The sequence below is a fragment of the Lolium rigidum genome, chromosome 3, assembly GCF_022539505.1.
Source record: "Lolium rigidum isolate FL_2022 chromosome 3, APGP_CSIRO_Lrig_0.1, whole genome shotgun sequence".
Classification (NCBI taxonomy): Eukaryota; Viridiplantae; Streptophyta; class Magnoliopsida; order Poales; family Poaceae; genus Lolium; species Lolium rigidum.
In genome coordinates, this window is record NC_061510.1 from 408,863,204 (window position 1) to 408,888,244 (window position 25,041).

Below are 25,041 nucleotides of genomic sequence, written 5' to 3' on the forward strand. Positions count from 1 at the left end.
TCACTTGCAGGACATGCTAGACATTCCCTGACTGCTGGAAGATTTGCTCAGCGTGCCCTTGGAAGGCGGGCTACTCGGTCACATGCCCACGCCAATAGGTGCACCCGCGATCAGCCTGGGCTTTGTTGATGCTAATGCAGGTTTAGATAGGGCAGCTTGTTGCATCTTTGCCTTCTTTTATCCGATGCCGGTGTCGGAGCTTCCGACCACAATATGTTCATATAAACATGGTGATTAGTCATTTATGTAGTGTGCTAATAGAATAATAGGTTGTTTTCACTGATGTGAAGTCTTTGGAAGTAATCATACAAAATTGTCTAACAACAACAAGAAAATAGTCTGGCAACTTGGTGTTTTTTGCACTAGTGATAAAAAATCCTGAAGCTATACTCAAGTTACGATAGAATATAGTAGGCATGCCTTGTCAGGAAAAAAAATCCAGGACGTGAACATTGTGATATATTCTCTCCATGACTTAGTTGCTGAAACTATGTCATGCAAAGGTTTACTTTCAGCTAAAATATGCACAGTTGATAAGGATGGTGGTTATGTATATTCTCTAGTGTGAAAAAGAATAAATGTGACTATCACTTATGTGAAAAATATAGGGAACTAATATATACTTCTTATAAAACAAAACCCCACTAAGTGCAATTAATATTTGTCTATGTCAACATGCAAGTTATCCACATCACCTACTTCCTTAGCCAATCATTTGTCCACCTCATCCCACTAATAGTAGTCCTTATTTATTATCTATATCTACATACAAGATATTTGGATTATCTATTTTTAACCATTAAACTAGCAATGTCATTCTTTTTATTTGCCGCTCGCTTGATAATATCGCACCCTCATGCTATATCATTACATAGTTAAGTCATGTCCAACTAAATATTGCATATTCTATAAACCAAATTTTATGTGTTTTATTAGATTTCTTAAAGAGATATCCGCTGCAACGTGCGGGGTATCGTTCTAGTTATACATAATAGTCTGACAACTTTGTGTTCCTTAAACAAGTGACGAAAAACATGAAGATACATTCAATTTATAACAAAATCCACAGAACATCAGTTAGTAAACATATCCTTGTCGGAAAACCAAAATCTAGGACATGAACATTGTATTTTTATTTTGTGTATGACTCGGTAAAATTTGAAGAAATAGTAAATACACCGAAACAAAATTATGCAAAGAAGTCTATGTTTGGCTATTTGCAAATATAATTTACAAAATCATGTAAATTTTGTTTAGCTCGATAGGGAGACACTCCCTGGTTCCATTACTAGAGTGAAACCAGCCGGATGCCGGTTCTTCGACAAAAACGAGAAAAGAAGTCTTGCACGAAAGTAAATACAAAATATAACTCTAGTGTTCCAGCACTACAGAGTCTCCTACTTAAACTTAGATATCATCATAGTTCTTAGACATAAAAGAAGAGATAGAAAGTAACGTAAGTAAAGTTGTACATGAAACTATTGTTGTATACTTAAAGTACTAAGATTTGAGGTTGGCCTGAGAGAAAGTACATACATGTATAGGTGTGTAAGCAATCAGAACTCCAGCAACTCCGCCACCCAAGACACGGAAATCCTGACCTGGTCGTGAAACACTCTACCTGGCGGTTCGAGTACGACGATCTCCCATATCGAGATAGTGGCAATATTTCAAATCGACCCTTCGACAGAAAATATGAACAACCATCATTACCGACCTATCGTAAGAGACCAAATAAAGTGACTATATTTGAACAGAACGAATACTTCAGTTTGTTCAGGTTTCCCATTAATCATGATCTTTACATATAGTATAACAAATCTTGTAGAAAAATAGAATAACTTCATATCCACCCATAGAATAGTTATTTTCAATACCTAAGCTAGGTATCTTCGAATGAAACAATGATTGTTAATGTTGCCTCACAATACATGCAACATCTCAAATAAATGCTAAATGTGCATAAATTTATTATAACCATAAGTTAAACATGACGACATAGCAATAATCCGACTACGATAAACAACAACATAATGACAGCAATAATAACTCAACATGATGAATTAACATCTAAAGAGTCTCGGTACACTTAATTTTCACTAGATAACAACATCTAGTCGGGATTTTTATTCTTCTCATTGCAGGCTTATATTGATGCACGTCAAGCTGTCATTGATGATGCTAGACAGATTTTTGCTAGACATCCCCTGACCGCTGGAGCATTCGCTCAGCCTTCCCCTGGAAGGCGGGCTACTTGGTCACATGCCCACGCCAATAGGTGCACGCGTGATCAGCGTGGGCTTTGTTGATGCTAATGCAGGTTTAGATGGGGCAGCTTGTTGCATCTATGCCTTCTTTTCACCGATGTCGGTGTCGGAGCTTCCGTATAAACATGGTGGTTAGTCATTTATGTAGTGTGCTCGTACAATAGTAGGTTGGTGTCACAGATGCGAAAAGACATTGGAAGTAATCATCAAAAATAGTATAACAACAACAAGAAAATAGTCTGGCAACTTGGTGTTCCTTGCACTAGTGATAAAAAATCATGAATCTATTCTCAAGTAACGATAGAATATAGTAGGCATGCCTTGTCAGATAACAAAAATTCAGGACGTGAACATTGTAATATATTCTCTGCATGCCTTAGTTTCTAAAACTATGTCATGCAAAGGTTTACTTTCGGCTAAATTATGCACAGTTGATAAGGATGGTGGTTATGTGTTTTCTCTAGTGTGAAAAAAGAATAAATGTGACGATCACTTATGTGAAAAACATAGGGAAGTAATTGTACATAATAGTCCGACAACTTTGTGTTCCTTACACAAGTGACGGAAAAACATGAAGCTACATTCAATTTATAACACTATCCACATAACATCAGTCGGTAAGTATGTCCTTGTAGGAAACAAAAATCTAGGACATGAACATTGTATTTTCGTTATGTGTATGACTCAGTAAAATTTGAAGAAATACTAATACATCGCAACTAAATTATGCAAAGAAGTCTATGTTTGGCAATTTTCAAATATAATTTACAAAATCGTGTAAGTTTTGTTTAGATTGCTAGGGAGACACCCCTCAGTTCCATTACTCGAGTGAAACCAACCCGACGCCAGTTCGTCAGATAGGACCGAAAAGAAGTCTTGCATGAAACTAAATACAGAAAATAACTCTAGTGTGCGAGCACTAGAAAGTCTCTTACTAAAACTTAGGTATCATCATAGTTCTTAGACATAAAAGGAGAGGTAGAAACTCATGTAAGTAATGTTGTACATGAAACTATTGTTGCATTCTTAAAGTACTAAGATTTGAGGTTGGCCTGAGAGAAAGTACATGCATATATAGGTGTGTAGGAAATAAGAACTCCAGCAACTCCGCCACCCAAGACACGGACATCAGGACCTGGTAGTGAAACACTCATCCTGCCGGTTCGAGTACGATGGTTTCCCATCTCTTGTACCGACAATGATCCAGATAGTGACAATATCTCAAATCGGCCCTGCGGCAGAAAATATGAACAACCATCCTTACCAAACTATCGTAAGAAACCACATAAAGTGGCTATATTTCAACATAACGAATACTTCAGTTTGTTCGGGTTTCCTATAATCGTGATCTTTACATATAGTATAAGGAATCTTGCGAGAAAAGTAGAATAACTTCATATCCACCCATAGAATAGTTAATTTTTAATACCTAAGCTAGGCATCTTCGAAGGAAACAATGATGGTTAATGTTGCCTCACACTACAAGTAACATCTCATATCAAATGCTAAATGTGCATCAATTTATTATGACCATAAGTTAAACGTGACGACATAGAAATAATCGACTACGATAAACCGCCACATAATGATAGCAATAATAACCCAACACGATGAATTAACATCTAAATCGACTCGGTACACTTAATTTTCAATAGATAACACCATCTAGTCGTTGTTTTTCTTATTCTCATTGCAGGCTTATATTTATGACTATCAAGGTGTCACTGATGATGCTAGATAGACGGAGCTCACTTGCAGGACATGTTGGACATCCCCCGACCGCTGGAGGATTCGCTCAGCGTGCCACTGGAAGGCGGGCTGCTCGGTCCCATCCCCACGCCGATAGGTGCACGCGCGATCAGTCTGGGCTTTGGTAAATGGGGCACCTTGTTTCATATTTTCCTTCTGTTCACCGATGTAGGTGTTGAAGCTTCCCACCACAATATGCTCATAAAAACATGGTGGTTAGTCATTTCTGTAGTGTGCTAATAGAATAGTAGGTTGTTGTCACTGATGTGAAAAGTCATTGGAAGTAATCATACAAAATAGTCTAACAACAACAAGAAAATAGTATGGAAACTTGGTGTTCCTTGAACTAGTGACAAAAAAATGATGAAGCTATTCTCAAGTTATGATAGAATATAGTAGGCTTGCCTTGTGAGAAAACAAAAATCCAGGATGGGAACATTGTGATATATTCTCTCCATAACTTAGTTTCTGAAACTATGTCATGCAAAGGTTTACTTTTAGCTAAATTATGCACAGTTGACAAGAATGGTGGTTATGTATTTTCTCTAGTGTGAAAAAAGTATAAATGTGACCGTCACTTATGTGAAAAACATAGGAAAGTGATTGTATATAATAGTCCGACAACTTTGTGATCCTTACACATGTGACGGAAAAACATGAAGCTACATTCAATTTATAACACTACCCACAGAACATCAGTCAGTAAGCATGTCCTTGCCGGAAAACCAAAATCTAAGATATGAACATTGTATTTTCATTTTGTGTATGACTCGGTAAAATTTGAAGAAATATTAATACATTGAAACTAAATTATGAAAAGAAGTCTATGTTTGGCTATTTGCAAATATAATAAACAAAATAATGTAAGTTTTGTTTATATTGTTAGGGTGACACTCCCAGGTTCCATTACTCGAGTGAAACCAACCCGACGCCAGTTCATCACCAAAAACCGAAAGAAGTCTTGCACGAAACTAAATACATAAAATAACTCTAGTGTGCGAGCACTAGAGAGTCTCCTACTAAAACTTAGGTATCATCAAACTTCTTAGACATAAAAGAAGAGGTAGAAACTCACGTAAGGAAAATTGTACATGAAACTATTTTTGCATACTTCAAGTACTAAGATTTGAGGTTGGCCTGAGAGAAAGTACATACATGTATAGGTGTGTAGGCAATCAGAACTCCAGCAACTCCGCCACCCAAGACATGAACATTAGGACCTGCAATGAAACACTCAACCTACCGGTTTGAGTAAGATGGCCTCCCATCTCTTGTACCAACAATGATCCAGATAGTGACAATATCTCAAATCGGCCCTGCGGCAGAAAATATGAACAACCATCGGTTACCAACATATTGTAAGAAACCACATAAACTGACTATATTTCAATAGAACAAATACTTCAGTTTGTTCAGGTTTCTCATAATCATGATATTTACATATAATATAAGGAGTCTTGTTCAAAAATAGAATAACTTATATCCACCCATAAGATAGTTATTTTCGATACCTAAGCTAGGTATCTTCGAAGGTAACAATGATGGTTAATGTTGCCTCACAATACACGCAACATCTCATATGAAATGCTAAAGGTGCATAAATTTATTATGACCATAAGTTAAACATAACGACATAGTAATAATCGACTACGCTAAACAACCACATAATGATAGCAATAATAACCCAAGACGATGAATTAACATCTAAAGAGTCTCAGTACACTTAATTTTCAATAGATAACAACATCTAGTTGGGTTTTTTCTTCTTCTCATTGCAAGCTTATATTTATGACCGTCAAGCTGTCACTGATGATGCTAGACAGACGGAGCTCACTTGCAAGACATTTTTGACACCCCCTACCACTGGAGGATTCGCTCAGTGTGCCCCTGGAAGGCAGGTTGCTCATCCCATCCCCACGCTGATAGGTTCACGCGCTATCAGCGTGGGCTTTAGTGATGCTAATGCGGGTTTAGATGGGGAAGCTTGTTGCATCTTTGCCTACTTTTCACCCATGTTGGTGATGAAGCTTCCCACCACAATATGTTCATATAAACATGGTGGTTAGTCATTTCTATAGTGTGCTAATAGAATAGTAGGTTGTTGTCAACAGTTGATAACCATGGTGGTTATGTATTTTCTCTAGTGTGAAAAAGAATAAATGTGACTATCACTTATGTGAAAAACATAGGGAAGTAATTGTACATAATAGTCTGACAACTTTGTGTTCCTTACACAAGTGAGGGAAAAATATGAAGCTACATTCAATTTATAACACTATCCAAAGAACATCAGTCAGTAAGCATGTCCTTATCGAAAAACCAAAATCTAGGACATGAACATTGTGTTTTCATTCTGTATATGACTCGGTAAAATTTGAAGAAATACTAAATACACCGAAACTAAATTATGGAAAGAAGTCTATGTTTGGCTATTTGGAAATATAATTAACAAAAGAATGTAAGTTTTGTTTAGATCGATAGGGAGACACTCCCGGTTCCATTACTCGAGTGAAACCAACCCGATGCCAGTTCTTCAGCCAACACGAGAAAAGAAGTCTTGCACGAAACTAAATAGAGAAAATAACTCTAGTGTGTCACCACTAGAGAGTCTCCTACTAAAACTTAGGTATCATCATAGTTTGATGAGGTCTAAGACCCCGTTTGTGGCCCGATCTTGCGGTTGACCCGAAATCCAAAGGGGAAGGAGAGGGAGAGCGCGAAGAACACGTCGAACACGAAGAACACGAGGAACTCACGCACGCACACCAACCCGATACAATCGATACTTACCCCCGTGGCTCGATGGACCACGCCAATAGAATCAACCCGGAAGAGACGCGCGGTAGAATTCCGAGGTGAGAGATCGGTGAGGGAGATGAATCAAGGAGTGGGAGAGAGAGTGGGTAGCACTAGAATCTCACACACCAAATCCATACATCCAACAAGGGTAGCCTTGATACAAAGGGGATGAAACCCTAGGGAGACAAAGCTCATATCCATGTCTAAGCCTAAATCTTGTCTAAGGGGTAAAGGAGGTGGTCTAGGGTCCTTATATAGGCATACAAGGTCGACATGGGTCGAAAAGGTACGCGAATGGATAACTTAGGCGGTTTGGTGAGTCATTCCCGTCGGATCCGGTTTGGGGCCGGTCAGACCGGGCCGTGGACCGGGTGGTCCGGTCCGGGTCCGGTCGACCGGTCGCCAACCGGAAGCCTCGCAAAGTTTCTGTCTGGTTGTGTTCCGGTACGATGCGGGGAAGTCCGGTTGGGTGGCCGGTTGGCCGGGCCCGGGACCGGATGGTCCGGTTGTGGGGCCGGTCCGGCCGGGTCCTCGGGCTCGTCTCAGCATCTTCTTCTCTTCTTTCTTCTTCTTCTTCTCTCTTCCTTGCACCATGGGAGTTCCTTCTCTCTTGGTCCTTGTCGATGTCGGTACCTATGGACACCATGATGATAGGCATGAGGTAGCATACCATTCAAGTTGGTGTTGAGGTCAACCATAGAGAGGAAAGAGTTCACCTTGACATATATGGTGGGGGTTTGTGTTGTTGGTCCACTTGGGGGACTCCTTGGCCATGGTGTGGCGTCGACGATAGGCGGGGCTACATCATCTCCCCCCCCTTGGGGAAGAGTCGTCCTCGACTCTTGTTCTTCCTCCTCACCGACGGTGTAGTCCATGACGCTTGTCCCATGTTGTGGTAGAGGGATAAAGTCGCGGTCGAAGAAGAGCTTGGGGAAAAACAACTTGCAAATGGAAAGCTTGTGCATGCCAAATTTGTGATCGGCGAACAAAAGGCTCTCAATACAACACGAAGCATCAAGTCGTTTCTCCAAGAGGCATTTGGCAAAAATGGGAACCAAAAGAGTGTCGATGTATCCAAAATGTGGTAGGGAAAAAATTTGTGCATGTAAGAGTTGTAAGGTGTCAAAAATGTGTGGTGTAGCATTGTCCCAAACAAGTGGAACAAACAAAAGGCAAGTGTCGGCGGCAAAATTTGGGGCAAAATTGTTATGTGCAATGGCAAAACGATGGAGACTTCGAACTTGGGAGAGTATGGTTGGCTTGAGCCGAGTATGAGTGTCCTCAAGTGTGAAAGAATCCATTGCAATTGCCAAAGATGAAATGAGAAATCCAAAGAAGAGCAACTTTTTGTGTGACATGTGGCACAAGATGCATAAGGTGTCTCTCACATGTATGACATGGTCCTTGAGAATCTCGGAGTGTATGATGATATCATCACGACATACAACAACCATTGTGCCAACAAGATGTGTCAAGATATGTTGCATAAGAAGCAAAAGAGGTGACGAGGAATTGGACCAAACCGGAAACTCGACAAGGCAAGTCGAAAACACACGAGGGCGAAGGCTTGTGGGAACATACCCTTTGGTGTGATTCCCGCGGGTTAGGTCCTTGTTGGGGTAGCTCTCAATTGCGCGTTTCGTGAGCTCATGCTCCGTGGCGGTGGAAGTTGTCATTCGAGTACCTATACACACGAAAGAGAAAACAAAAAGCGTGTGTGCATGGTAGAGGAACACATCATCCATCATGATGTTCCATGTCTTGTGCACATCACCATTAGTGTCAATCAACATAGTATGGAATGCATGGCGATAGTGCAAATGGCAAGAAGGTGCATTCATGGTATGTGGAAACTCATGATCATCAAAAAGTGAGAAGGCTATGGGGGCCATCTTGTGGACAATGAAATAAGCATTCTTGCATACCAAGCATAAGAAAGAGCAATTGTTCGCAATCTTGGATGCAAGGATCATGGAATGAGTGTAAACATTTGGGGCAAAGCATGCGGAAGCTAATGTCATCCTTGTCATTATCCTATTGCAAGCAATACATGGTAAAGAGCAAATGGTCATGATCATTATTGCAAGCAATGGTAGAAAAATTGAAGCTCTCATAGCATGGCATGGTCATGGTATCACAAGCATTCACTTCCACATGATCAACAATGTTATCAAGCAAAGTATCGCATGGGAAAATGAAAGTAGCATGTGACGTAGCAAATGTATCATCAAGATCATGCATGCACTCATAAGTCATCATGTCCACTAGTGGGATCATGGCATCATCAACACCTATGTTGTTACCTTTGTAGGCCGACTCATTTGAAGTAGGTGTTGTGGAAGTAGGAGGATCCATGTGGTCGACATGTCCATCTTGGAGCAAGCATGGTGAGATATCATCATCTTCATGCACCATGTACATCGTCTCCATGATCGGGAACTCATCCTCCGTGGAACCTAGTGCAACATAAGAAGACACCATAGAGGGAGAGGTTAATGTGTTAGCAAATGCAATGTCCTCCAAGGACCTATCATCTACCTCTCTCAACTCGCTTGGTGTATCACTCATGTCCTCCAAACGGAAGCACTCAAACTCACATATGGGGTGGAAGTCACTCAACTCACTATCACTCGCACTCAAGTGGGCTAAGTGGCTCTCATGCTCACATGGGATTGGTACCAACTCATCAATCAAGCATATAGGAGTAGGCTCAACTTTCTCATCTCCATGCGCCTCCTTGGTTGAAGGGAAGTTCCCATGCTCAACCATCTCAACTCCATCGCCTCCCAAGTCGTCCTCCATCGGTGGCGCCGTAGTGTTGTGGAGAGCTAGGCTCGGATCCACATCATCCTTGCGTTGGCCTTGGAGGTCTTCATCTTGAAGTGTGGGCGCCGTAGGCTTCTTGGTGGCTTGGGCTTGTAGCTCGTCGAAGTGGAGCATGTCGGTGCTCGTCGATGTGCATTGCCATGCCATGTGACCCTTGGCCTTGCATACCTCACATAGGAGATTGGGACATTCCCGTGGAGGGTGGCCTTGTTGCTTGCACTTGTAGCATCGGAGTCCATAGGCATATGACGAGCTAGAGGCCATTGTGGTGGTGGCACAAGAGGTGGAAGTCGCCTCATGAGGAAGGTAAGCGCGATGTGCACTTGCCATCCTTGGAGTGGTAGACACCAAATGATGGTGTTTGTCGTCTTCATGTCGAGGATCTCATCTTCGTGCATCATCACCATGTCTTGAGTGGTGTCGTCGAAGATCCGTGGAAGATGTTGGTCGATGGCGCTCATGGGGTGGCTTGTGTCGGCGATGATCATCGGGGTGACATATGTCGATGGGAGCCATGCGACGGTGGTGATCGACGACGATCATGAGAAGGTGTATGTCGATGACGATCCTTGACATGCCTAGAGGATAGCTCATGTGGCTTGGCATGTTGCTTGTGGCGCCTTGTGGAGCTTGGAGAAGAGTGTCGATGACGATCATGTTGGGGACGCTCTTGATGCTCCACATGATGTGCTTGAAGTCGACGATCTTGTGCATAAGCACTCTCATGGTGGCGCCTTGTGGAGCTCGGAGAAGTGTGTCGATGACGCTCATGATGGGGACGCTCTTGATGATCCATATGATGGTTCCATCGTGGAGGTCCTCTATCTTCATATGTAGCTCCATTGGCCAAGTAGGTGACTAGGTGAGGCTCCGCCATGGTGTCGATGTCGTAGGCGTGGCGTTGCTCCACCATGTCGTCCATGCTTGCTGAGCCATTGTCGATGTAGAGCTCGTCGAAGTCGTCCTCAAAGTGGTGCTCCACCATGTCGTCCATGTCGATGATGCTTGGGGAGCCATGGTCGTTGTCGAGCTCCTCGATGTCGGAGATGTCGGTGATGCTTTCGGAGCCATAGTCGGAGTAGAGCTCCACATGTTCCTCCACATCCGCGGTACTTGAAGAGGTATCCTCCTCGTAGTGCTCCATGTACTCCTCCGTATCCTCATCTTCGCTATCCATGTTAGCACGATGGTATCTATATGGTGTATGTTAGTGGAAGAACACTACCTCGCAACCTTACCGTGGTATGATAAGATCGGGGTGATCCAACAAGCCGAGGTCAAAATCAATTGTATCTAGCACTCACACAAAAGCACACGCAAAAGCTAGCAAATATGGTGTTAGGTGAGTATGGTGGAAAGCCAAAAGACGAAATCCGAAATCAAGTGTATTGTCAAGAGTGGGTGAAATCCAAAAATTCAAATGTCAAAGCGATGATCACTATAAACACGGAAAAGATGTGGAACACACACACGGGATAAGCGGGGTTAGTGCAACCAAAAGTGAGCGGAAAAGTGTATGTAAGGGTGCTCGGTGTCACACTAACACAAAGAGAGGCAAAGCTTTGGTTGCAAACGGAGAGACAACAAGATTCACACGCGACCTCTCTTCTCTTCTCTCTTTTGCTTAAAAGCTTGTGACTCTTTTGTATACGGTGGCACTTGCACTCTTTTGTATCTATGGTGGCACTTGTACTCTTTTGTATGTATGGTGCGACTTGCACTCTTTTTGTGTTTTTGCGGCTTTTTCTCGCACTATGTTAGCGTTAGCTCGCTTTTGCTATTTTGCCACACGAGTACTTGCTTATAAGCTTGACTCCACACTACACACACACCTCACAATCGGGGCCACGTGCAATGTCTCGCAACACTCAATAAGCAATGCTCGATAGGATAGAACGCAAAAGAAGAGGGGTTACAAGGGGAATGCAAGTTATACCTAAGATGTTAGGCGGTGATGAACACACAACTTGCGATGATGGCGGTGATGTCAAGAGTACGGTTGCAAGTCCGGGGTGCCGAGGATGTCGTCGCTTGCTTCGGAGCTGCGGGTTAGTTTCACAAACAAGGCACTCAAACCGGAACAAGCAAACACAAGTTAGCGGAAGAAAAGGGTCAAAGTAGCTTGGCGGTGGTGGCGGTGGTATGCCGGTGGTGGATGGTGTCGATGCTCTTGCGGTTGCGGCGGTGGTTATGGGGCCGCGGTGGTGTGTACCGGTGGTTTGGGGGGTTGATGGAGCTTGCCGGTGGTGGAGAGGAGTGGTGGTGGTCGGCGGTGGTGGTGAAAATGGTGGCGCCCGGTCTGGGGCCCGGTCTGGCCGGGTCTGGGGCCGGCTGGTCCGGTTGGCGACCGGTCGACCGGGTTCTGGGCTGGCCCGGTCGGTCTGTGGCCCGGTCAACCGGTGCTCAACCGGACAGCTCGTTTTCTCTCTCCTGTTCTTGAGCAAAACCAAGCCAAATCGACCAAATCGAAGGAAAACGATGGACTTGGGGGCTAGAAGTTGGGGAAATAGTAGATCAAGCACAATAACATCGAATCCATGGACCAAAACCACTCAAAACTCAACAAAATCGCAGATCCGTCCAAAGGCAAATTAGGGCTATTTTTGGGAAAAAATTTGGAAAATTTTTAGGGACGAAATTGGGTGGGTGGAGGGTCAAATCCGCGGAAACCAAAGGCTGCTGATACCATATGGTGAGGTCTAAGACCCCGTTTGTGGCCCGATCTTGCGGTTGACCCTGAAATCCAAAGGGGAAGGAGAGGGAGAGCGCGAAGAACACGACGAACACGAAGAACACGAGGAACTCACGCACGCACACCAACCCGATACAATCGATACTTACCCCGTGGCTCGATGGACCACGCCAATAGAATCAACCCGGAAGAGACGCGCGGTAGAATTCCGAGGTGAGAGATCGGTGAGGGAGATGAATCAAGGAGTGGGAGAGAGAGTGGGTAGCACTAGAATCTCACACACCAAATCCATACATCCAACAAGGGTAGCCTTGATACAAAGGGGATGAAACCCTAGGGAGACAAAGCTCATATCCATGTCTAAGCCTAAATCTTGTCTAAGGGGTAAAGGAGGGTGCCTAGGGTCCTTATATAGGCATACATGGCCAGCAAGGCGAAAAGGTACGCGAATGGATAACTTAGGCAGTTTGGTGAGTCATTCCCGTCGGATCCGGTTTGGGGCCGGTCAGACCGGGCCAGTGACCGGGTGGTCCGGTCCTGGGTCCGGTCGACCGGTCGCCAACCGGAAACCTCGCAAGTTGCTGTCTGGTTGTGTTCCGGTACGATGCGGGGAAGTCCGGTTGGGTGGCCGGTTGACCGGGCCTGGGACCGGATGGTCCGGTTGTGGGGCCCGGTCCGACCGGGTCTCTGGGCCGGCCTGCATTCTTCCTCTTCTTCTTCCTTCTTCTTCTTCTTCTTCCTTGCACCATGGGAGTTCCTTCTCTCTTGGTCCTTGTCGATGTCGGTACCTATGGACACCATGATGATAGGCATGAGGTAGCATACCATTCAAGTTGGTGTTGAGGTCAACCATAGAGAGGAAAGAGTTCACCTTGACATATATGGCGGGGGTTTGTGTTGTTGGTCCACTTGGGGGACTCCTTGGCCATGGTGTGGCGTCGACGATAGGCGGGGCTACATCATCTCCCCCCCCCCCCTTGGGGAAGAGTCATTAAAAGTTCGATGATACCGTGCAACATTTTATTTTAAACTACTCTAATCCTACTCCGAATCCCAGTCGTAGTCCGACGAGTGTTTGCTCGGAGTAGTCTCAGACACCGGCGTCGAAGTCCACTCGAAGGAGGAGGAGGAGGAGGAGGAGGAGGAGGAGGAGGAGAGGATGATGGTGGATGGCCCTGCGCCATTTTTCTTCTCCTCTTCCCTCCTCGCCGCCTTCTCGGCCCTCGCCGCCTTCCTCACCGCGGACTCCGCCCGGAGCTTCTCGCGGCTCGCCTTTTTCTTCACCACCGCCGCCGCCTTCGCCGCCTCCTTCTGCGCGTAGAACGCCTCCGTGGCGGCGACCTCCTCGGGAAACTAGCGCGCCCACTCCAAGCGGAGGCGCTGGTCGCGCTCGGCGATGAGGAGGCGCTACTCGGGCTCCCATTGGCACCGTGCTGCTCGCGCGTAATGACCGGCGATGGCGGCGTGAGCTGCTCCTCCTGCTCCCGCGTCCAGACGTCGTGGAAATTCATCTGCCAGTGGGAGCGGCCGAGGCGCCAGGCGACGGCGTCGTAGGCCCGCGCCGCCTCGTGCGCCATGTCAAACGTCCCGAGACGGATGCGCTCCTCGCCGGAGCGGATCTCCGCGTCGAAGCGGCCACTTGGCCGCGCGCGAACACCGCGGTAGCCGGAGGCGGAGCGGCGTCGTGGAGGCATCTTGCCGGAGACGGAGGCGGAGCGTCGGCGTGGGAGGAAGAGCGGTGCAGACAGAGAGAAAGATAGAGGCGGAGAGACACGGAAAGTTCAGGCGGTTGGCGTGCGCGTGCGCGACGCGTCTATAGAGCGCGCGAAAGCCGACGCGGCAAGTTTTCCGCGCGGGGTAGCGCAAAAGTGCGGGCGCGGCAAATTTTTTAGCGCGCGCGTCCGCTGGAGGTTTGCGCGGGCGCCCAAGCGCACCAAACTGGCGGGTTTTTTTGCCGCGCGCCTTTTGACGCATCTATTGGAGATGCTCTAATGCAGGTTCAAATGGGGCAGCTTGTTGCTTCTTTGCCTTCTTTTCACCAATGTTGGTTCTGAAGCTTCCCACCACAATATGTTCATATAAACATGGTGGTTAGTCATTGCTATAGTGTGCTAATAGAATAGTAGGTTGTTGTCACTTATGTGAAAAGTCTTTGGAAGTAATCATACAAAATAATCTAACAACAACAATAAAATAGTTTGGTAACTTTGTGTTCCCTGCACTAGTGACAAAAAATCATGATGCTATTCTCAAGTTACGGTAGAATATAGTAGGCATGCCTTGTCAGAAAACAAAAATCCAGGACGTGAACATTGTGATATATTCTCTCCATGACTTAGTTTCTGAATCTATGTTATGCAAAGGTTTACTTTCAACTAAATTATGCACAGTTGATAAGGATGGTGGTTATGTATTTTTTTTTCTATTGTGAAACAACAATAAATGTGACTGCCACTTATTTGAAAAACATAGGGAAGTAATTGTACATAATAGTTCGATAACTTTGTGTTCCTTACACAAGTGACGGAAAAACATGAAACTACATTAAATTTATAACACACCCAAGACATGGATGTAAGGACCTGGTAGTGAAACACTCAGCCTACCGGTTCGAGTATGATGGTCTCCCATCTCTTGTACCAGCAATGATCCAGATAGTGACAATATCTCAAATCGGCTCTGCGGCAAAAACAATATGAAAAACCATTGGTACCAACGTATCGTAAGAAACCACATAAAGTTACTATATTTCAACATAAAGAATACTTCGGTTTGTTCAGGTTTCCCATAATCATGATCTTTACATATAGTATAAGGAATCTAGTAGAAAAATAGAATAACTTCATATCCACCCATAGAATAGCTATTTTAAATGCCTAAGCTAGGTATCTTCGAAGGAAACAATGATGGTTAATGTTGCCTCCCGATACACGCAACATCTCATATCAAATGGTAAATGTGCATAAATTTATTATGACCATAAGTTAAACGCGACGACATAGTAATAATTCGACTATGATAAACAACCAGATAACAACATCTAGTCGGGGTTTTTCTTGTTCTCATTGCAGGCTTATATTGATGACCATCAAGCTATCACTGATGATGCTAGACAAACGAAGCTCACTTGCAGGACATGATGGACATCCCCCAACTGCTGGAGGATTCGCTCAGCGTGCCCCTGGAAGGCGGGCTGCTAGGTCCCATCCCCACACCGATAGGTGCACACACGATCAACATGGGCTTTGGTGATGCTAATGCAGGTTTAAAAAGGGGCAGCTTGTTGCATCTTTGCCTTCTTTTCACCGATGTCGGTGCTGAAGCGTCCCACCACAATATGTTCATATAAACATGGTGGTTAGTCATTTATGTAGTGTGCTAATAGAATAGTAGGTTGTTGTTACAGATGTGAAAAGTCTTTGGAAGTAATGATACGAAATATTCAAACAGTAACAAGAAAATAGTCCAGTAACTTGGTGTTCCTTGCACAGTGACAAAAAAAATCATGAAGCTATTCTCAAGTTACGATAAAATATAGTAGCCATCCTTGTCAGAAAATGAAAAATCAGGACGTGAACATTGTGATATATTCTCTCCATGACTTAGTTTCTGAAACTATGTCATGCACAGGTTTACTTTTAGCTAAATTATGCAGAGTTGATGAGGATGGTGGTTATGTATTTTCACTAGTATGAAAAAAAAAAGAATAAATGTGACTACCACTTATCTGAAAAACATAGGGAAGTAATTTTACATAATAGTTCGACAACTTTGTGTTCCTTACACAAGTGACGGAAAACCATGAAGCTACATTGAATTTATAACAAAATCTGTAGAACATCAGTTAGTAAGCCTGTCCTTGTCGGAAAACAAAAATTTAGGACATGAACATTGTATTTTGATTCTCTGTATGAGTCGGTAGAATTTTAAGAAATACTAAATACACCGAAACTATGTTATGCAAAGAAGTCCATGTTTGGATATTGGAAATACAATTAACAAGATGATGTATGTTTTGTTTAGATTGATAGGGAGACACTCCCCGGTTCCATTACTCGAGTGAAACCAACCCGACAGCCGAGTTCATTAGCAAAAACGAGAAAGAAGTCTTGCACGAAACTAAATACATAAAATAAATCTAGTGTGCCGAGTACTAAAGTGTCTCCTACTAAAACTTAGGTATCATCATAGTTCTTAGACAAAAAAAGAAGAGGTAGAAACTCACCTAAGTATAGTTGTACATGAAACTATTGTTGCATACTTAATGTACCAAGATTTGAGGTTGGTGTCAGAGAAAGAACATACCTGTATAGGTATGTAGGAAATCAGAACTCCAGCAACTCCGCCTCCCAAGACACGGACATCAGGACCTTGTAGTGAGACACTCAGCCTGCAAGTTCGATTACGATGGCCTCCCATCTCTTGTACCAACAATGATCCATATAGTGACAATATATCAAATTGGCCCTACGGCAGAAAATATGAACAACCATCGGTTACCAACCTATCGTAAGAAACCACATAAAGTGACTATATTTCAACAGAACAAATACTTCAGTTTGTTCAGGTTTCCCATAACCAATGTTCAAAAACTAGGCCGATTCAATGATTACTAGGCCGATTAATCGCTACTAGGGGCCTGACCGTGTCGATTACCATTAATCGTTCGGGTTAATCCTTTAGCCCGATTAATCAGTCTGAAAGTCCGATTACTAGGTATGTTCCCGATTAACTATTACACTTGGCCAAAAAAGTTACAAAATTTTCAATGCATATCGCTAATACAGGCGCTACCCCTCCCTAATAAAGTAGATTTTGTGAAGCTCCCGCTTCAGAGCAGCCTCTAGTAGCTTGATTTCCACTGTCGCCAAATAGTTTCTTGCCCTCCTAGACCAGTTACTCATAGTTGCCCAGACCTCAGATACAGGAGCTCGGCCACCTTGAGGTGCTCGTCCAGGAGCTCGAGGACGCCTTCAATAGGTTAGGTGGTTCAGGTGTAAGAGGGGTTGTACCCTAGGTAGGTGGTGGGAGAAGATAACCTTCAGAGGTGAGAGAAGAAGAAGTGGAAGGAAGGAAGGCGGCTTCGGCTAGTAGATCCTGATTCGCTCGTGACCTTGAAGATTAGGTCACGCAGGAGAATCGTACATGTTTTTCTAGGATTTTAGGCTCTAAAGATGTAAGGACTGACATATAGAGGCTCATATACTATTATTTTTTCTTATACAAACTATTTTAAGTGCTAATTTGTGTAGGTTGCACCGATTAATAGCCGACCGATTAAATCAGTTAATCATCCGAATTCTGATTAATCGCTAGTCCTAAGCCAACCGAGCAGTTAACGATTACCGATTTCCTTAACATTGCCCATAACCATGATCTTTACATATAGTATAAGGAATCTTGTAGCAAAATAGAATTACTTCATATCCAACCATAAAATAGTTATTTTCAATACATATTGTAGGTAACTTCGAAGGAAACAATGATGGTTAATGTTGCCTCACAATATACGCAATATCTCATATCAAATTTATTATGACCATAAGTTAAACATAACAACATAGCAATAATCTGACTACGATAAACTACGACATAATGATATCAATAATAACCCAAGATGATGGGTTAACATCTAAAGAGTCTCGGTACACTTAATTTTCGCTAGATAATACCATCGGGTCGTAGTTTTTATTGTTCTCATTGCAGGCTTATATATTGATGATCGTCAAGCTATTAATAATGATGCTAGACAGACGGAGCTCACTTGCAGGACATGTTAGACATCCCCAGACCGATGGAGGATTCGGTCAGCGTGCCCCTGGAAGGCGGGCTACTTGGCCCCATCCCCACGCCGATAGGTGCACGCGCGATCAGCGTGGGCTTTGGTGATGCTAATGCAGGTTTAGATGGGGCATCTTGTTGCATCTTTGCCTTCTTTTCACCGATGTCGGTGCTGAAGCTTCCCACCACAATATGTTCATATAAACATGGTGGTTATTCATTTCTATAGTGTGCTAATAGAATAGTAGGTTGTTGTCAACGATGTGAAAAGTCTTTCGAAGTAATCATACAAAATAGTTGAACAACAACAAGAAAATAGTTTGGTAACTTGGTGTTCCTTGCACTAGTGACCAAAAAATCATGACGCTATTCTCAAGTTACGATAGAATATCGTAGGCATGCCTTGTCGAGAAAATAAAAATCCGGGACGTGAACATTGTGATATATTCTCTCCCTGACGTAGTTTCCGAAACAAAGTCATGCAAAGGTTTACTTTCAACTAAATTATGCACAGTTGATAAGGATGGTGGTTCTGTATTTTCTCTAGTGTGAAAAAAGAATAAATGTGACTGCCACGTATGTCAAAAACATAGGGAAGTATTTGTACATAATAGTTCGACAACTTTGTGTTCCTTACACAAGTGATAGAAAAACATGAAGCTACATTCAATTTATAACACACCCTGCCGGTTCGAGTATGATGGTCTCCCATCTCTTGTAGCAACAATGATCCAGATAGTGACAATATCTCATATCGGCTCTACGGCAAAATAATATAAAAAATCATCGGTACCAACCTATCGTAAGAAGCCACATAAATTGACTATATTTCAATAGAACGAATACTTCAGTTTGTTCAGGTTTCCCATAACAATGATCTTTACATATAGTATAAGGAATCTTGTAGAAAAATAGGATAACTTCATATCCACCCATAGAATAGCTATTTTAAATAGCTAAGCTAGGTATCTTCGAAGGAAACAATGATGGTTAATGTTGCCTCACAATACACGCAACATCTCATATCAAATGCTAAATGTGCATAAATTGATTATGAGCATAAGTTAAACGCGACGCACATAGCAATAATCCAACTATGATAAACAACCACATAATGATATCAATAATAACCCAAGATGGTGAATTAACATCTAAAGAGTCTCGGTACACTTAATTTTCACTAGATAACAACATCTAGTCAGGGTTTTTCTTCCTCTCATTGCAGGCTTATATTAATGACCGTCAAGCTGTCACTGATGATGCTAGATAGGCGAAGCTCACTTGCAGGACATGTTGGACATCCCCCGACCGCTGGTGGATTCGCTCAGCGTGCCCTTGGAAGGCGGGTTGATCGGTCCCATCCCCGCGCCGATAGGTGCACACGCGATCAATGTGGGCTTTGGTGATGCTAATGCAGGTTTAAAATGGGGCAACTTATTGCACCATTGCCTTCTTTTCACCGATGTCGGTGCTCAAGCTTCCCACCACAATATGTTCATATAAACAAGGTGGTTACTCATTTCTGTAGTGTGCTAATAGAATAGTAGGTTGTTGTTACTGATGTAAAAAGTCTTTGGAATTAATGATAAAAAATAGTCTAACAGCAACAAGAAAATAGTCCGGTAACTTGGTGTTCCTTGCACTAATGACACAAAAAATCATGAAGCTATTCTCAAGTTACGATATAATATAGTAGCCATGCCTTGTCGGAAAATAGAAAATACAGGACGTGAACATTGTGATATATTCTCTCCATGACTTAGTTCCGAAACTATGTCATGCAAAGGTTTACTTTCAACTAAATTATGCACAATTGATAAGGATGGTGGTTATGTATTTTCTCTAGTGAGAAAAAAGAATAAATGTGACTCGCCACTTATGTGAAAAACATAGGCAAGTATTTGTACATAATAGTTACGACAACTTTGTGTCCCTTACACAAGTGACGGAAAAACATGAAGCTACATTCAATTATAACACAATCCACAGAACATCATTCAGTAAGCATGTCCTTGTCGGAAAACCAAAATCTAGGACATGAACATTGTATTTTGATTATGTGTATGAGTCGGTAGAATTTGAAGAAATACAAAATACACTGAAACTAAATTATGCAAAGAAGTCCATGTTTGGCTATTTGGAAATATAATTAACAAGATGATGTATGTTTTGTTTAGATTGATAGGGAGAAACTCCCCGGTTCCATTACTCGAGTGAAACTAACCCGACGCCAGTTCGTCAGCAAAAACAGAAAAGAGGTCTCGCACGAAACTAAGTACAACAAATAACTCTAGTGTGCCAGCACTAAAGAGTCTCCTACTAAACCTTAGGTATCATCATAGTTATTAGACAAAAAAAGAAGAGGCAGAAACTCACCTAAGTAAAGTTGTACATGAAACTATTGTTGCATACTTAATGTACTAAGATTTGAGGTTGGCATCAGAGAAAGAACATACCTGTATATGCATGTAGGCAATCAGAACTCCAGCAACTCCGACACACAAGATACGGACATCATGACCTGGTAGTGAAACACTCAAGCCTGCGAGTTCGAGTATGATGGTCTCCCATCTCTTGTACCAACAATGATCCAGATAGTGAGAACATCTCAAATTGGCTCTACGGCGGAAAGTATGAACAACCATTGGTTACCAACCTATCGTAAGAAACCACATAAAGTGACTATATTTCAACAGAACAAATACTTCAGTTTGTTCAAGTTTCCGATAATCATGATCTTTACATATAGTATAAGGAATCTTGTAGTAAAAATAGAATGACTTCATATCCAACCATAAAATATTTATTTTCAATACCTATGCTAGGCATCTTCGAAGGAAACAATGATGGTTAATGTTGCCTCACAATACACGCAACATCTCATATCAAATGCTCAATGTGCATAAATTTATTATGACCATAAGTTTAACGTAACAACGACATAGCAATAATATGACTACGATAAACAACCGCATAATCATATCAATAAGAACCCAAGATGAGTGAATTAACATCTAAAGAGTCTCGGTACACTTAATTTTCACTAGATAACACCATCTAGTCGGGGTTATTCTTCTTCTCATTGAAGACTTATATTGATGACCATCAAGCTGTCACTGATGATGCTAGACACATGGAGCTCACTTGCAGGACATGATGGACATCCCCCGACCGCTGGAGGATTCGCTCAGCGTGCCCCTGGAAGGCGGGCTGCTCGGTCCCATCCCCAGGCCGATAGGTGCACACGCGATCAACGTGGGCATTGGTGATGCTAATGCATGTTTAAATGGGGCAGCTTGTTGCATCTTTGCCTTCTTTTCACCGATGTCGATGCTGAAGCTTCCCACCACAATATGTTCATATAAACATGGTGGTTAGTCATTTCTGTAGCGTGCTAATAAAATAGTAGGTTGTTTTCATTGATGTGAAAAGTCTTTGGAAGTAATCATACAAAATAGTCTAACAACAAGAAGAAAATAGTCCGGTAACTTGGTGTTCCTTGCACAGTGACAAAAAGTTCATGAATCTATTCCCATGTTACGATAGAATATAGTAGCAATGCCTTGTCAGCAAATAAAAATTCAGGACGTGAAAATTGTGATATATTCTCCACATGACTTAGTTTCTGAAACCATGTCATGCAAAGATTTACTTTCAGCTAAATTATGCACAGTTGGTAAGGATGGTGGTTATGTTTTTTCTCTAGTGTGAAAAAAATATGACGGCCATTTATGTGAAAAACATAAGGAAGTAATTTTACATAATAGTTCAACAACTTTGAGTTTCTTACACAAGTGACGGAAAACATGAAGCTACATTCAATTTATAACCCTATCCATAGAACATCAGTCAGTAACAATGTCCTTGTCGAAAAACCAAAATCTAGGACATGAACATTGAATTTTCATTACGTGTAGGAGTCGGTAGAATTTGAAGAAATACTAAATACACCGAAACTAAATTATGTAAAGAAGTCTATGTTTGGCTATTTGCAAATATAATTACTAAGATCTTGTAAGTTTTGTTTATATCGTTAGGGAGACACTCCCCGGTTCCATTACTCGAGTGAAACTAACCCGACGCCAGTTCATCAGCAAGAACAGAAAATAAGTCTTGCACGAAACTAAATACAGAAAATAACTCTAGTGTGCCAGCACAAAAGAGTCTGCTACTAAAACTTAGGTATCATCAAAGTTCTTAAACATAAAAGAAGAGGTATAAACTCACCTAAGTAAAGTTGTACATGAAACTATTGTTGCATACTTAATGTACTAAGTCTTTGAGGTTGGCATGAGAGAAAGAACATACATGTACATGTGTGTAGGCAATCAGAACTCCAGCAACTCCGCCACCCAAGACACGGACATTAGGACCTGGTAGTGAAACACTCAGTCTGCCGGTTTGAGTACGATGGCCTCCCATCTCTTGTACCAACAATGATCCAGATAGTGAAAATATATCAAATCGGCCCTGCAGCTAAAAATATGACCAACAATCGGTTACCAACCTATCGTAAGAAACCACATAAAGTGACTATATTTCAACAGAACGAATACTTCAGTTTGTCTAGGTTTCCCATAATCATGATCTTTACATATAGAATAAGGAATCTTGTAGAAAAATAGAATAACTTCAAATACACCCATAAAATAGTTATTTTCAATACCTATGCTAGGTAACTTCGAAGGAAACAATGATGGTTAATGTTGCCTCACAATACACGCAACATCTCATATCAAATGCTAAATGTGCATAAATTTATTATGACCATAAGTTAAACGTGACGACATAGCAATAATCTGACTACGATAAACAACCACATAATGATAGAAATAATAACCCAAGATGATGAATTAACATCTAAAGAGTCTCGCTACACTTAATTTTCGCTAGATAACACCATCTAGTCGAGGTTATTCTTCTTCTCATTGCAGGCTTATATTGATGACCGTCAATCTATCACTGATGATGCTAGACAGACGAAACTCACTTGCATGACGTTGGACATCCCCAGACCACTGGAGGATTCACTCAGCGTGCCCCGGGAAGGCGGGCTGCTCGGTCCCATCCCCGCGCCGATAGGTGCACGCGCGATCAGCGTGGGCTTTGGTGATGCTAATGCTAGTTTAGATGGGGCAGCTTGTTGCATCTTAGGCTTCTTTTCACCGATAGCGGTGCTGAAGCTTCCCACCACAATATGTTCAAATAAACATAGTGGTTAGTCATTTCTGTAGTGTGCTAATAGAATAGTAGGTTGGTGTCATTGATGTGAAAATTCTTTAGAAGTAATCATACAAAATACTCTAACAACAACAAGAAAATAGTATGGCAACTTGGTGTTCCTTGCACTATTGACAAAAAAATCCTGAGGCTATTCTCAAGTTACAATAGAATATAGTAGGCATTCCTTGTTAGAGAAATAAAAATCCAGGACGTGAACATTGTGATATATTCTCTCCATGATTTAGTTTCTGAAACTATGTCATGCAAAGGTTTACTTTCAGCAAAATTATGCACAGTTGATACGGATGGTGGTTATGTATTTTCTCTAGTGTCAAAAAGAATAAATGTGACTGTCACTTATGTGAAAAACATAGGGAAGTAATTGTACATAATAGTTCGACAACTTTGTGTTCCTTACACAAGTGATGGAAAAAACATGAAGCGACATTCAATTTATAACACTATCCACAGAACATCAGTCAGTAAGCATGTCCTTGTCGGAAAACCAAAATACCGGACATGCACATTGTGTTTTCATTCTGTGTATGACTCAGTAAAATTTGAAGAAATATTAAATATACTTAAACTAAATTATGCAAAGAAGTCAATGTTTGGATATTTGCAAATATAATTAACAAATTCATTTTAGTTTGGTTTAGATCGATAGGGAGACACTCCCCGGTTCCATTACTCGAGCGCAGCCAATCCGACGCCAGTTCATCAGCAAAAACCGAAAAGAAGTCTTGCACGAAATTAAATATAGAAAATAACTCTAGTGTGCCAGCACTAGAATCTCCTACTAAAACTTAGGTATCGTCATAGTTCTTAGACATAAAAGAAGAGGTAGAAGCTCACCTAAGTAAAGTTGTACATGAAACTATTGTTGCATACTTAAAGTACTAAGATTTGAGGTTGGCCTGAGAGAAAGTACTCACATGTATAGGTGTGTACGCAATCAGAACTCTAGAAACTCCGCCGCCCAAGACATGGACATTAGGACTTGGTAGTGAAACACTCAGCTTGCCGATTCGAGTACGATGGTCTCCCATCTCTTGTACCAACAATGATACGAGATAGTGACAATACCTCAAATCGGCCCTGCGGCAGAAAATATGAGCAACCATCGGTACCAACCTATCGTAAGAAACCACATAAAGTTACTATATTTCAAGAGAACGAATACTTCAGTTTGTCCAGGTTTCCCATAATCATGATCTTTACATATAGTATAAGGAATCTTGTTGCAAAATAGAACAACTTCATATCCACCCATAGAATAGTTATTTTCAATACCCAAGCTAGGTATCTTCGAAGGAAACAATGATGGTTAATGTTGCCTCACAATACACGCAACATCTCATATTAAATGCTAAATATGCATAAATTTATTATGACCATAAGTTAAACGTGACAGAATAGCAAGAATCTGACTACGATAAACAACCACATAATGATAGCAATAATAACTAAAGACGGTGAATTAAGATCTAAAGAGTCTCGGTACACTTAATTTTCACTAGATAACAACATCTAGTCGGGGTTTTTCTTATTCTCATTGTAGGCTTATATTGATGACCGTGAAGCTGTCACTGATGATTCTAGATAGCCGAAACTCACTTGCAGGACATGCTGGAAATCCCCCGAATGCTGGAGGATTCACTCAGCGTGCCCCATAAGGCGGGTTGCTCGGTCCCATCCCCACGT

General features: G+C 42.1%; 1 pseudogene; it reads right to left on the bottom strand.

Moving 5' to 3' along the window:
• Positions 1-23,263, bottom strand: LOC124697842 (annotated as a pseudogene).
• Between the last annotated feature and the right edge of the window lie 1,778 nt (positions 23,264-25,041).